Source organism: Elephas maximus, chromosome 5 (genome assembly GCF_024166365.1).
Source record: "Elephas maximus indicus isolate mEleMax1 chromosome 5, mEleMax1 primary haplotype, whole genome shotgun sequence".
NCBI classification, from domain to species: Eukaryota; Metazoa; Chordata; class Mammalia; order Proboscidea; family Elephantidae; genus Elephas; species Elephas maximus.
The window spans coordinates 143697707-143711699 of NC_064823.1; the positions used below are offsets into that span (position 1 = coordinate 143697707).

Here is a 13993-nt window from a genome sequence, read left to right on the forward strand (position 1 = left end):
GTTGCATGCTTCATCACACATGATTTCCAGCAAAGTTCTCCAAGACAGTTTTATAGCATGGACTTCACCCCTCCATCACTGCTCTAACGTCTAAAAAAAATAACGTCTAAGGTACCTTCAATTGAATAGTTGCAGGGCTTTTGCTCATATAAGAAGCTTGCATCAAATTTTCCTTCAGTTGAGAACATAGGTCTGTAAATTGTCAGTCTACCAATAGAAATTCAAGCATTTAGGACACTGGAGAAATGAACTGCCAGTTAGTTAAAAGAGGTATTAAATCCATTGCCATACAGTCATTTCCGGCTCATAGCGACCCTAAGGGACAGAGTAAAACTGCCCCACAGGGTTTCCAAGGCTATAATCTTTACAGAAGCAGACTGCCACATCTTTCTCCCTCGGAGTGGCTGGTGGGTTTGAACCACTGACCTTTTGGTTAGCAGCTGAGCGCTTGACCACTATACCACCAGGGCTCCTTAAAACAGTTGTTATTTCAATTAATGCAATGCCTCACAATAAAAGGCGCTGTGTTTGTTATTATTTTTACAGCTGCCATAGAAAAGGAAATACCTAATTACTAGTGGATCCCTTAGCTGGGCTGGAAGAAAGAACACTCTAACTCAGAAAAAAAAGGTGTAGGATGAGCAACTGAGAATGTGCAACAGGAAAACAGGACGTCAGCAAATGTAAGGACTTCCCAAGACCTTGACAAAATTGTCTTTTTGCCAACTTTTGTGCTTTCAAACTTGTAAGACTGTGGTTTGAACAGTAAGAGTTCAGGGTTGCAGTGGCTAAGTTTATTCTTAGAGAGTGACACAGTAGATGTAACAATGGGCTCCACCATAGCATCGATTGTGAGGATGGCGGAGGTCCGACCGGGCAGTGTTCTGTTCTGTTGTACACAGGGTCGCTATGAGTCGGAACTGGCTCGACAGCACCTAACAACAAGTGTATTCTGTGGAAGGCGATATCTTTCAAAAATTACCTCTGATTACTCAGATAAGAACCTACAGATTGCTCTAGGAAAAAACACTGGATACCTGCTGAAGAATTTAATAAAGCACATGGGTAATGAAATTGCCAGGCTGAAGCAGACCCTGACCACTTCACCACATAGTCAACATTTACTTGATAGATATCCAGTGAACCATATCCGATTAATAGAACCAAAACCAAACCAAATCCGTTGCCATCGAGTCCATTCTGACTCACAGCGTCTGATTAATAAGCACTAATTGCTCCATTTTTCCCGGAATGAAATTTTGTTTCCTATATAATCAGTCCCTAGGTGGCACAGACGGCTACACACGCAACTACTACCTGAAAGGTTGGCAGTCTGAACCCACCCGGAGATGGACTGGAAGACAGGCTTAGTGATCTGCTTCCTAAAGGTCACAGCCTTGAAAACTCTGTGGGGCAGTTCTATTCTGCACACATGAGGTCACCATGAGTCAGAACAGACTCCAAGACAACTAACAACACCATAAAAATAATTAAACTGAATTATATTCAGTATCTGGAATTTCTTATGGGTATATGAAGGGAGATTGTTGGCCCCTCATGTGTATTCAGTTTCGTTAAAGTAATCAAAATAACACACCCTCCCATGTGTACAGGCCTCTTCCGAAAGTTTCTTAGACCCACTGAACTGTTTTGATGACATCAGTATTGGAAATACAGCAAAATTTCAAGTTCTAACATTTTTAGGTTGACAAAGTTGACTACTACAGCTACCATTTTATTTCCTTTTCTTTTTCAAGGCCCTTTTATCATCAGTATTCAAGGATAATTCTTATTTCCACTGCGTGAGTTTGAGTGGTGGGGTAATTCAAAATATGCTTGTAGGTTATACGAATTGTAAATATCTGCAGCATCCTTTCATATTGCTGTTGTTAGGTTCCAACGTACAGCGACCCTATGTAAAACAGCATGAAACACTGTACCATCCTCACAATTGTTGTTATGCTTAAGCCCATTGCTGAAGCTACTGTGTCAATCCATCTTGCTGACGGTCTTCATCTTTTTCACTGAGCCTCTACTTTACCAAGCATGATGTCCTTTTCCAGGGACTGGTCCCTCCTGATAACAATTTCAAAGTATGTGAGATGTAGTCTCCCCATCCTTGCTTCTAAGGAACATTCTGGTCCTACTTCTTCTAAGGCAGATTTATTTGTCCTTTTGGCAGTCCATGGTAGAGTCGATATTCTTCTCCAACACGAGGATTCAAAGGCATCAATTCTTCTTTGGTCTTCTTTATTCATCAACGAGCTTTCCCATGCATACGAGGTGATTGAAAACACCACGGCTTGGATCCATTGCACCTCAGTCTTCAAGGTGACATTTTTGCTTTTCAACACTTCAAAGAGGTCTTTCGCAGTAGATTTGCCCAGTGCAATGCAACTTGTAATTTCTTGACTGTTGACTGTGGATCCAAGAAAAATGAAATCCTTAACAACTTCAGTTTTTTCTGTTTATCATGATGTTGCTTACTGATCCAGTTGTGAGGATTTCTGTTTTCTTTATGTTGAGGTGTAATCCATATAGAAGGCTGTGGTCTTTGATCTTCATAAGTAAGTGCTTCAAGCCCTCTTCACTTTCAGCAAGCAAGGTTGTGTTATCTGCATGATGCAGGTTGTTAGTGAGTCTTCCACCAATCCTGATGCCCCATTCTTTTTCATATAGTCCAGCTTCTCAGATTATTTGCTCAGCATGCAGACTGAATATGGTGAAAAGGATACAACTCTGACACACACCTTTCTTGACTGTAAACCATGCAGCTTCCCCTTGTTCTGTTCGAACGACTGCCTCTTGATCTATGTACAGGTTTCCTCAAGAGCACAATTAAGTGTTCTGGAATTCCTATTCTTTGCAATGTTATCCATAATTTGTTATGCTTTATACAGTTGAATGCCTTTGCATAGATAATAAAATGCATTATAATGATATGATTCCTTTTTCTATTTTATCTAGATTGTAATTTTGCTTAACTAAAAATCCTCCTTGTAATGTGATTTTTACATCTTTCTGGTTTATCTCAATCTGCTTTTTTTTTTTTTTTTATGTTCTAATACCTCTGAACTATATCCCTGGTACCTGGCTCTCTTCTCTCATTCATCTCCCTGCTCATATTTTGAATCTCTTTTAGGTCTCTCCTCTATTTGTGTCTACTTTGTGATTCATTTTCCAACCAGTACACATTCTTTGAGATATTTCCAGCAATGTTATTCAAGGAGAATGACATCTTTAATCTGTTTATAAAATAAGTAGATATCAGCATTAAAGGAAGATGCTAAGTAAGTCATGATGAAATTGTAGAAATTACTGCAACTCTCTAAGAGCAAACCAACACTTGTAGAATTTTGCCGACTTGCTCTTTACTCCCAGGTGAAAAGGAGATGTTCAAGATAGAAATTATACAAGTCGTTTAGTAAAATGCACAGTAATTCTGGACACAGAATCTGGAACCCATCAAGCCAAATTAGTAACCCAGATTTGTCACTTAAGTGTGTAGCATTGGGATAATAGTGGCAGCCACCTCCTGGAGTTGTTTTAAGAATGAGTTTATGAATGTTAAGCTCTGAACACAGAGAAGTCAAATACACAGATCACAGATCTGTATTTCCAAAGAAGGGTGGTTGTTGTTAGTTGCTGCCAAGATAACTGGGGCTCATCGTGACCCCATGTGTGCAGAGTAATGAAACTACACTCTGCAGAGTTTTCAAGTCTCTGACCTTTCAGAAGCAGATCACTAGGCTTTCTTTCGAGGGACCTCTGGGTGGGTTCGAACTGCCATCCTTTTGTTTAGCAGCTGAGCACTTAACTGCTTTGGGGTTACAGATATTTAGTAATGTCACTGGAACGAAGGCAGTCCAGTCTAGGCTTGCTGGGTTGATTTATAATTTGATCTTGACATAAGAGATCCCTATAGCATAAGCTATATGGATGGAGGTGTGCTTAGCTTAATAATTCAAAGGGAAAATAAGTAGAAAGTTTGGTTAACAATTTGTCTGTGTCAGTTACTTATATCTTTAATGGAAGAACTGCTGGACCTCAAATCCATTAAAGCTTGTAGGCAGACTTGCTTACTTGACTCAAATCACTATGTACCTGACACCAACATTGCCACCCACTGAGAACTGCATCTCACTGTGATTTATGACCGAAAGCTTCAGCGAAAATTTCTAACTACATCCCAGAGTCTGCCTTCATTCTGGCATCCTTGGAAACATGAGTCAAATAACAAAATCTGCTCACATTGCCCTTGTATAGAAGTCAGAGGTATATCAAAGACAACTCACGGAACATGCAGGGGGTATTTACCGTTGGGTGTAATGAACTATAAGGCAGATTTTATTTAAAATCAAAAATTCTATGTTCCACTTGCTTTTACATTACTGAATTTCTTAAGCATTAACATCAAATGCGTATTTTCCAACCACATTCCATCATTTAGTCATTCATTCATCAAAAATTTATCAAGGGTCTTCTTAGTGCCAGGCATTAGGCTATGTTTTGGGGGTTCAAACTCGAGTACATGCCTGAGATCACAGCCTATGAAATTCTATGGGGCAGTTCTACTTTGTCATGTGGGGTCACCATGAGTCAGAACTGATTCAGTGTTCAATGGCACACAACAACATACATATACGTACATACACATATATATATTTAATGATACATATGATGTAATACAGTTGCGACAGCATGTGGGAATGGGAATGCGTGTTTTGGGATATGTGACTGAAGTTTCTACAAGCTGTCAAGAGGGAGGCATCCACTAACTGAATGGAAACATGAATCTGAAGTTCGTAAGAGAAGTCACAGCTGCATATTTAAAGCCACGAATTTAAATCAATTGAGAATTTAATAGGGCTGTGGGTAGACCCCCATATATGTCACTAGTGTCATTTTAGTTTCAGTGCAGCGGTGGATATGGAAGCTAGATAACAAGAGGTTAAAATCCTATAAATGTGCATCACGGAAATGGTTAAACAAAAAGCACAAAGGTTGAATATTGTACCTGTGGGGTCACCTGGTTTGGTCATTTACTAGATATCTGCAATCTTAGGCCAGTGAATGGATTTCCTGAGCCATAATTAATGGAAAAGGACAATAATTATTTTATGAAATGATTTTGACTATCAGAGATAATATAGATAAGATGCATTTAAAACAGAATCTGATACTATTTGTTGGTTCTCTTCTTCTATTAAAATAAATGTTTGCTAAAATTTCCCCAGTGTTTTCAATTTCAAAAAGTGCAACAAAAAAAGCCCTTTTTGGTTTTTAAACATGGTGCTTTTAACAGGTAATTATGTACAAACTTCAATGTCTTCTTTAGTTAATTAGAAAATCATAATCCTAAAAAGCTAAGGTTCTTTCAAAGTTATAATTATGTATTAGTGATAATAAACCTGAACATGTAAAAAGGTTTTGACTAAGTTCTGTGTTTCAAAATTGATCATTTTTCATTACTTCTGGTTTGGGCCGAAATATTTAACTACCTTCATATTTTAATGAAATGACTAAGGACAATATGGAGCCCTGGTGGTGCAGTGGTTAAGCGTTTGGCTGCTAAACAAAAGGTGGGCAGTTCAAATCCACCAGCCACTCCTTGGAAACCCTATGGGGCAGTTCTACTCTGTCCTATAGGGTTGCTACGAGTCAGAATCGACTTGATGGCTTTTTTTTAAAGACAATATCAATCAATAATTTTGAAGGGGAAAATAAAAAGAAAATCAAAACCCTGAAGTTTTTCAAGAACTCCCCAGAAAGGAAAATTGTTAATCTTGCTAACAAAAACGATAGTATTACAATGTTATACAACATTTAATAAGGGATGTGGAATTTTTACCAGGAATTCCAGAGTCTAGAGGATTTTTAATACATGAAATTAGGGGATGAGATCAACCACATGTTGCTGAAATGTTGATCTTAGGATACAAAAAGGCCCCAAGTTTTCTTGACCCTTTAGTTAGCCTTACGAATGAAATACTTGCAGACCACCTTAGTTGCCATGTTGTCCTTGGAGATCCAAGCTTCCTGATTTGAGCTCATGGCTCCCAGACACCTGCCTATTTGGGCTTCCTTCTCTTTTATGTTCATTTCTCAGGTCCGCTTGGCTTACTACAAGAACAGTCAGATGGCACCACGGACCTGGTACAGTTACAATTCCATAATTATTTGGTTTGAGTATATATTATTAATATACATCTCTCTATCACCAAGCTTCCACATCATTTTAGAGTTATCTATTTAAATGCCATCTGTCAGCAGAACATAAGCTTTGTATTGCTGACTACTGTCTGGGTCAGCAGAACATAAGCTTTGTATTGTTGACTACTGTCTTCTTAACACCTAGTAACTGTACATGGCACATAGTAGGAACTCAAAGAATATTTGATGAATGAATGAGAGCCTACCATTCATTGCCATAAGACAGCTCACTCACATTGTAAGTGGTCTGCAAATGTCTGTTAAAGGGAAAAATGAGCAGATGAGTTGTGTATAACAAAATCTTCTTGACCCAAGGGCAGCAGAGAAAGTATTACCAAATTACAAATGAACAATTCTCCACTTCCCACCTTGTTTTTATCAAAGCCAATCTGCAGAGGGCAAATGCCTCTGTGTTCCTGCACACTGCTTGATTACTCTAACCTCACTGACTGTTTTAAAAGATAAAGACATGACCATGGGGCTATAAAGATAAGTCACGACCATTTGCTGTCAACTCCAGGGTGCGCGAACCTGGGTATTAATCAAATATGCTTCGAAAATCTGCTTCACCCAGTTTATTTATTTCTGTTGTAACCAAAACTATGATATTATACCATAAAGCAAATATTCTAAAAAATATAGGATAAAATTTTCATTAAGAAAATAATTACTCAAAATTATAGCACAGCCCTTCCTAGCAGAGAAAAGAATATTTAAAACACAGCCATGTAAACCTTCCTTCTGTAATCTGAAAAGTTGTATTTACCAACCTTAATACTGGGAAAAAGGGGCTGTATGATTTCCATGAATGACATAAAACCCATTAAGCTAGCGTAAAGAAGAGGAAAGTTAATTTAAAATAAAAAAAAATCAAATTATACAATATTTAAAGAAGCATTATTGTATAGCTTTCAAGCTCATAGTTAAACACATAAGCTCAACAACAAAGCAGTACTCAGTAGATATCCTTGAGTGAATTATTTTAATTAATAGATTAGAAAACTTTGCCTTTGACCAATCCTTTTCTTATGAGTAAATATTTCTAGGAAAGCGCTTGAGGGCCGTTCGAAGCATTCATTTTCTTAGTATGTTTCAATAGTAGGGTGGTGATCTTATTTACATTGATAATTTGCTTTGATAATCCTTTTATTAAAGATTTTACAAAGTTAACTTGAGCTGAGAACATGTAGCCATTTAATGGGTAGCTCTGGATTCACACTGTCTCTGTCCAAATTCTGACTCCTACACTTAGCAGCTAAGTGATTTCAAACAAGTTACTTAATTTAAGTTATAATAGCACTTGGCTAGTAACTGAAAGGTTGGAGGTTTGAACCCACCAGCCGCTCTGAAGGAGAAAAGAACCCGTGATCTGCTCCCTTAAAAGTTACAGCCTACGAAACCTTAAGGGGCCAGTTTACTCTGTCATATAGGGTCACCGTAAGTTGGAATCCACTTGACGACACACAACAACTCTAAGAATGATGGAAAGATTAAAAGAGATAAAAATCTATGTCAATTACTTGTTATTGTTGTTAGGAGCCTTCGAGTTGGTTTGGACTCATAGCTACCTTATATACAACAGAATGAAACATAGCCTGGTCCTGTGTCATCCTCATGGCCATTGTTACGCTTGAGCCCATTATTGCAGCCACTGTGTCAATCCATCTTGTTGAGGGTCTTCCTCTTTTTTGCTGACCCTCTACTTTTCCAAGCATAATGTCCTTCTTCAGGGACTGATCCCTTCTGATAACATGTCCAAAGTATCTGAGATGCTGCCTTGCCATCTTTGTTTCTAAGAAGCATTCTGGCTGTACTTTTTCCAAGACAGATTTGTTCATTCTTTTGGCAGTCCATAGTATATTCAATATTCTTTGCCAACACCATAATTTAAAGGTGTCAATTCTTCTTCAGTCTTCCTTACTCACTGGCCAGCTTCTGCATGCATATGAGGCAATTGAAAACACCATGGCTTGGATCAGGTCTACCTTAGTCCTTAAAGTGTCAATTACTTAGAAAAGTAGCACAGTATAAATCACTCAACATGAGTATTATTATCATTATTATTGGTATTGTTATTTTTGGCAAAGCTCCAGTATGAAATGTCATTAATCTTGAATTAGAAGATTCTCAATGAATAAGAAAATGAAACTACAATGTCTTGATATATCTTGAGAAATGGCAAGGCGCATAATGAATTTCACTTCTTGAGATCATTCTAAAATTATATTAAGGCATACAAAACCAAATAAATCTTAGTTTCCTAAATGCAATTATGCTATATTTGCTGAGTCCTGAAATGTCTACACCACTTGCCAACTGGTCTATACTCAGGCTGTTTGATATCCAGTTTAGGCTATTCCTTAAAGTATACAAATTGTTAGTTTGATAATTTGGTGAATATTAAACTGAACTGCTGAGGTTGAGCTGATGGATCTAAGCTATTGCCCTTTAATAGGGCTTTATATTAAAAACAAAACACATTAAGAAAAAAAGTTTCTGTCCAGCCGATTCCAACTCCTGGTGACCCCCACCTGCTTCAGAGTAGAACTGAGCATAGTGCTCAATGGCTATGACCTTTTGGAAGCAGGCCATCAGGCCTTTCTTCTGAGATGCCTTTAGGTGGATACTAACCACCAACCTTTTTTTTTTTTAATTAATTTTTATTGTGGTTTAAGTGAAAGTTTACAAATTAGGTCAGTCTCTCGTACAAAAATTTACATACACCTTGCCATACACTCCTAATTAATCTCCCTCCAATGAGACAGCACAGTTCTTCCCTCCACCCTCTCTCCTCGTGTCCATTTGGGTAGCTTCTGGCCCCCTCTGCCCTCTCATCTCCCCTCCAGACAGGAGATGTCAACATAGTCTCATGTGTCCACTTGATCCAAGAAGCTCGTTCTTCACCAGTATCATTTCCCATCCCCTATTCCAGTTCAATCCCTGTCTGAAGAGTTAGCTCTGGGAATGGTTCCTGTCCTGAGCTAACAGGAGGTCTGGGGACCATGGCCTCCGGCGCCCCTCCAGTCCCAGTCTGACCATTAAATCTGGTCTTTTTAAGAGAATTTGAGGTCTGCATCCCACTGCTCTCCTGCTCGCTCAGGGTTTCTCTGTTGAGTTCCCTGTCAGGGAAATCATCAGTTGTGGCTGGGCACCATCTAGTTCTTCTGGTCTCAGGCTGATGCAGACTCTGGTTTATGTGGTCCTTTCTGTGTCTTAGGCTCATAATTACCTTGTGTCTTTGGTGTTCTTCACTCTTCCTTGCTCCAGGTACCACCAACCTTTCTGTTAGTAGCCAAGTACTTAACCCTTTGGGACTTAATCCAGGGATTCATAGGGACTTACATAGTCTGTAAATTAACAAGTCTCAGCTTAACTATTCCTGGCAGACCTGGAGTAGATTCAGTGATTTCCTATAGTGCTGCTCAGCTCCTACACTTCTGCTTGTCCAAAGAGCAGCTTTAGACACACTTGCATCACTAAGCATGTCACAGCCACCCTTTGCTAACATGATTTCTTCTTCTGAGCTCCTGTAACAACTGCACTGTCCGGTATGATAGCCAAGAGCCACATGTGCCTATTTAAATTTAATTAAAATTATTGTTGTTAGTTTCCATCGAGTTAATTTTGACTCATGGCAGCCTCGTGTGTTACAGAGTAGAACTACTCCATACGTTATTCTTGGCTGTAAACTTAACAGAAATAGATCACCAGGCCTATCTTCCAAGGTACCACTGAGCGGGTTTGAACTGCCAATCTTTAGGTCAGCAGTCAAGCGCAAACCATAGACGCTAAGTAGAGACCTGGATTAAAATTAAATAAGATAAAAAATTTAGTTCCTCCATCGCACTAGCTACGTTAAGTGGTTAACAGCTACCATATTGGATAGTGCAGTAAAGAACATTTCTATCATTGCAGAAAGTTTGATTGGGTAACACTGATCCAGACCAATTTTCCCTCAAGCCTATTTCCATTCATTATACCCTAAGTACTTGAGATGCTATAGCATTAAATGAAAAAAGTCAAATTAGTTAGATAAATCTGAAGTTAAACATTTATACAGGCATGTATGGTGTCTTTGGGTGACACAAAGGTTAAGCACTAACGGAAATGCTGGCAGTTCGAACCCACCCAGAGGTGCCTGAAAAAAAAGGCCAGGCGATCGGCTTCCACCATAAGTCTGAACAGACTCAGTGGCAACTGGCTTGGTTTTTGGTTGGTGTGAATGCATGTTTGTATGTATATATGTACTGCACTTTTGAGAATGTTTAATAACAATGTAAACTATGACTCTAAGAGTGAAATGTAAGTATGCATCTTTTCTCAAATTAAAATAAACATACAACCTTACTGTTGAGCCAATTCTGACTCATAGTGACCCTATAGAACAGAGCAGAACTGCCCTGAAGGGTTTCCAAGGAGTGGTTAGTGCATTAGAACTGCCGACCTTTGGGTTTGCAGCTGAGTTCTTAACCACTGAGCCGCGCCAGGGTACCATCAAATCTTTTTTATCAAAGAAATAGCTCTTAAACTATAAACTTTAAGAAATACTGATAATCACCAACATTCTTCAAACTCGAGTACTAATATCCCTGGGCACAAATAGGTATAACAGAATCAGCCTGCAGTTTCTCGGTTTTCCCGTGTAATCTTCCTAAAATCAATCTGCTCAATAAAATGCCTAAGGGTAAGGTTTTAAGCTAGTGTCTCTTTTCCTACTTCCCCTTCGACAATCGTCTCTCCCTGGCTTTATAAGAATGATGTACCTCTCATCCCATCAAAAATGTACGATGGCTACTGCCCCAAGGACACGGCTGGGGTCACAAAAGAACAATTTGAAATACTGGTTGTTTGCAAAGGATCTTGTTATCAACCCACCAAAATTCCCTTCTACCTCATTATAACTCCCTTTATCTCATTAGAAGACTCATTTCCAATAATATTTTCCTTTCACTTTTTAATAAAGTGTTAAAATTTTGATAAACAATTATGCCATTCTGATCAATAAAGCACTAGTATTAATAGCAATAATTTGATTCGGAATTAGAAAAAAAAAACAGTCTTTTTATGGCAGGGAATGTAAACACACAAATTATACACTTGCTCAACCCTGGTGTAGTGGTTAAGAGCTATGTCTGCTAACCAAAAGGGTCGACAGTTCAAATCCACCAGGCGCTCTTTGGAAACCCTATGGGGCACTTCTACTCTGTCCTATAGGGTCGCTATGAGTCAGAATCGACTGATGGCAAAGGGTTTGTTGTTGCAGAGAACGATGACATTCTGTGGGGACTGGAAATAGGGATTCAAGAAGCATAGGAGTTTGGGGGACAAGAACAATGTAAAACATCAAGAAGGATATTGTTTTTGTCTCATTTAAACCCAGCTGTGGTATTCAGATTCCACCAAATGCATTTAAAAGAATAAATGAAGGGTGCTGTTTAAAAATGGGAATACTTCTAATGCTCTGAAAATTACATCCTTTGCAACCATTTACGCCTATGAAAAAAAGCAAGCAAACAAAAACCTAGATCTCGGTTTAAAAATGTCTGTGGGAGTTTTTGCAAATCCCTTCTTTTCTCAAATCATGTAGCACATCACATCATATTTTCATTAGTGTTTTAAAATGATATAATAATCAAATTAAAAGCTAACTGTTCCGTATATTTCTATAGTGATCTCTAATCACATAGGTGTACGTCACTATTGTGCTTTCAAAATTCATATATAAGTACTCATAGTATAAACTTAGAAATGTATCTACCTTTGTAAGGCTTGCAAACATTAACTATAAGTTATTGGAAACCTGTAAATCACTAGAAAAGTATTTAGAAAATTTCTGAATTAAGACATAAAAGCACATGAAATATGTGGAGAATGAACAACAACCTTTAAGTTCACTTTGATCCAGCATATTGTGACAAAAGAAAACATAACATAGTTAATCTCTGTAAACTAGCCTTGAGACATAAATTTAAAAAACCTCCATAATCTCTAAGCTTGAAGAGAAGATGGGACATTCACTAATGGGCTAATGATAGCCTTTGACATCGTACTGGGCTTTATCATGTGAAGTCAAGGTGAGCATTTTACATATAAACCCTGAATTCCTGCTCACTGAGAAAAGGCAGAGAACAGAATATCACCCTCCTGACTGTGATATTCTTCAAAGAGGAGACCCTGCCAGAGGCTGCAGCTGAGACTCTGCCCTCAGCTAGCAATGAGGGAGCTCTGCAGAGTTCGAACCATGGTTAAGCATTCTTCCTGAGATCACTTCTTAAAGGTTAATGTCTGATGTCTAAAGATTTGGACTCTAACCATTGAATTGACATTGTAATTGTTAATTCTGAATCTCTGGTTCTAAATGAATGCTGTGAGGTCTTGCATGCCTTAGCCATGACTACTTTGCAATAAACTGAAAGAGTTTATGCATGTCAAACCTGAGCATCTCTCTACTAATTTCTAAGATAAAATCCTACACGACATTGACCGTTAGCTTCTGTGTGAGGCAGTGTTCTAAGGGCTTTGGGTACATAAACTCATCCCATCTGAACAAAAGCCTCTGAGGTAGGTACTGTCATCATCTCTGCTCACAGATGAGATAACCTAACTGTTAAAAAATTGAAGCAGAGATTCAGCTCCAAACAGGCTGGGCTCCCACTGTGCAGTATTATCTACTTAAATATGTTTTTCCTACTTAAATTTTCAACTATTGAAAGCTGACCTTTTCAGCTAGCTTGCAAGTCTTGGGAGGGAAGTCCAAACCAAAAGCTCCTCTATGTTCCACAATACTTAGGATTTAGTTGTACACATAAAATGTGTTGGATAAACATTTGCTGATTATACATGAAGACTTGTCCATAATCTCTCTCATCTATGTAATTAATAATTATGAGTGGTTCTCTTGAAATATCCACAAATTAAGAAAAAGGGTAACATTCTGATTCAATTTTTAGTAAGGATTTTAAATCCATACATTTGCACATGAGATGTGAAAAGATACACAAAACAAGTTTAATAATGATTATCTCAGGTATTATGATTAGTGGTTAATTTTATTTTTTCTTGCAGGAGTATCTTTTCCCTGTTCTTAACGTTTTCCTTTTTTCTAAATTTGCTATAATGAACACTTCTGCTCTTGTGATAAGAGACAATACCAAAACAACAACAACAACAACAAAAACCCTTTGCTGTCAGGTCAATTCTGGCTCACAGCGAATCTATAGAACTGAGGAGAACTGCCCCATAGGGTTTCCAAGGAGTGGCTGGTGGATTCAAACTGTCTTTTGATTAGCAGCCAAGCTCTTAACCACTGTGCCACCAGGGCTCCAAGAGATAATAATGGTTATTAAAGTACTATTTAGAATTCACAAATACGTAAAAGGAAGGGAGAGAAAGGGGCAGAGGCAAGCAAGAAACAGGGACATCAACACCAAGTCTGCAGCACGTGAGGCGAGTCGGAAGGTTTGGCCTGGACACTTGGGGGGGCCCATTCCTCCTTACCTGGTATCAGGAAGCCACAGGGCTCCGGCAGCCCTAGGAGTAGGCCACACATTCAGACAAAGCAAAAGCAAAATAATGTCATTGTTAGAGACTACAAAAGGGATTTCCAGAAACTGGGTACTCTGGATTTCTTCTCACATTTTGTAGAAAACCTAATCACTTCCAATGGGCACTTTTGGAGATTCATTTGAGAAGCCTATGTCTTTACTTGGGCACCTGTGGTAATTCCAAGCACAAGTGGAGTCATTTTATTGAGCTTTTCAGCTATACCTCTGAACTCTAG

The 13993-nt window shown here is 38.5% G+C and overlaps 1 protein-coding gene across 2 annotated transcripts in view; it reads right to left on the bottom strand.

The window, feature by feature from the left end:
- Positions 1–13993, bottom strand: part of SLIT2 (slit guidance ligand 2) — a 417531-nt gene that overhangs the window by 60435 nt on the left and 343103 nt on the right. The window lies entirely within an intron of this gene.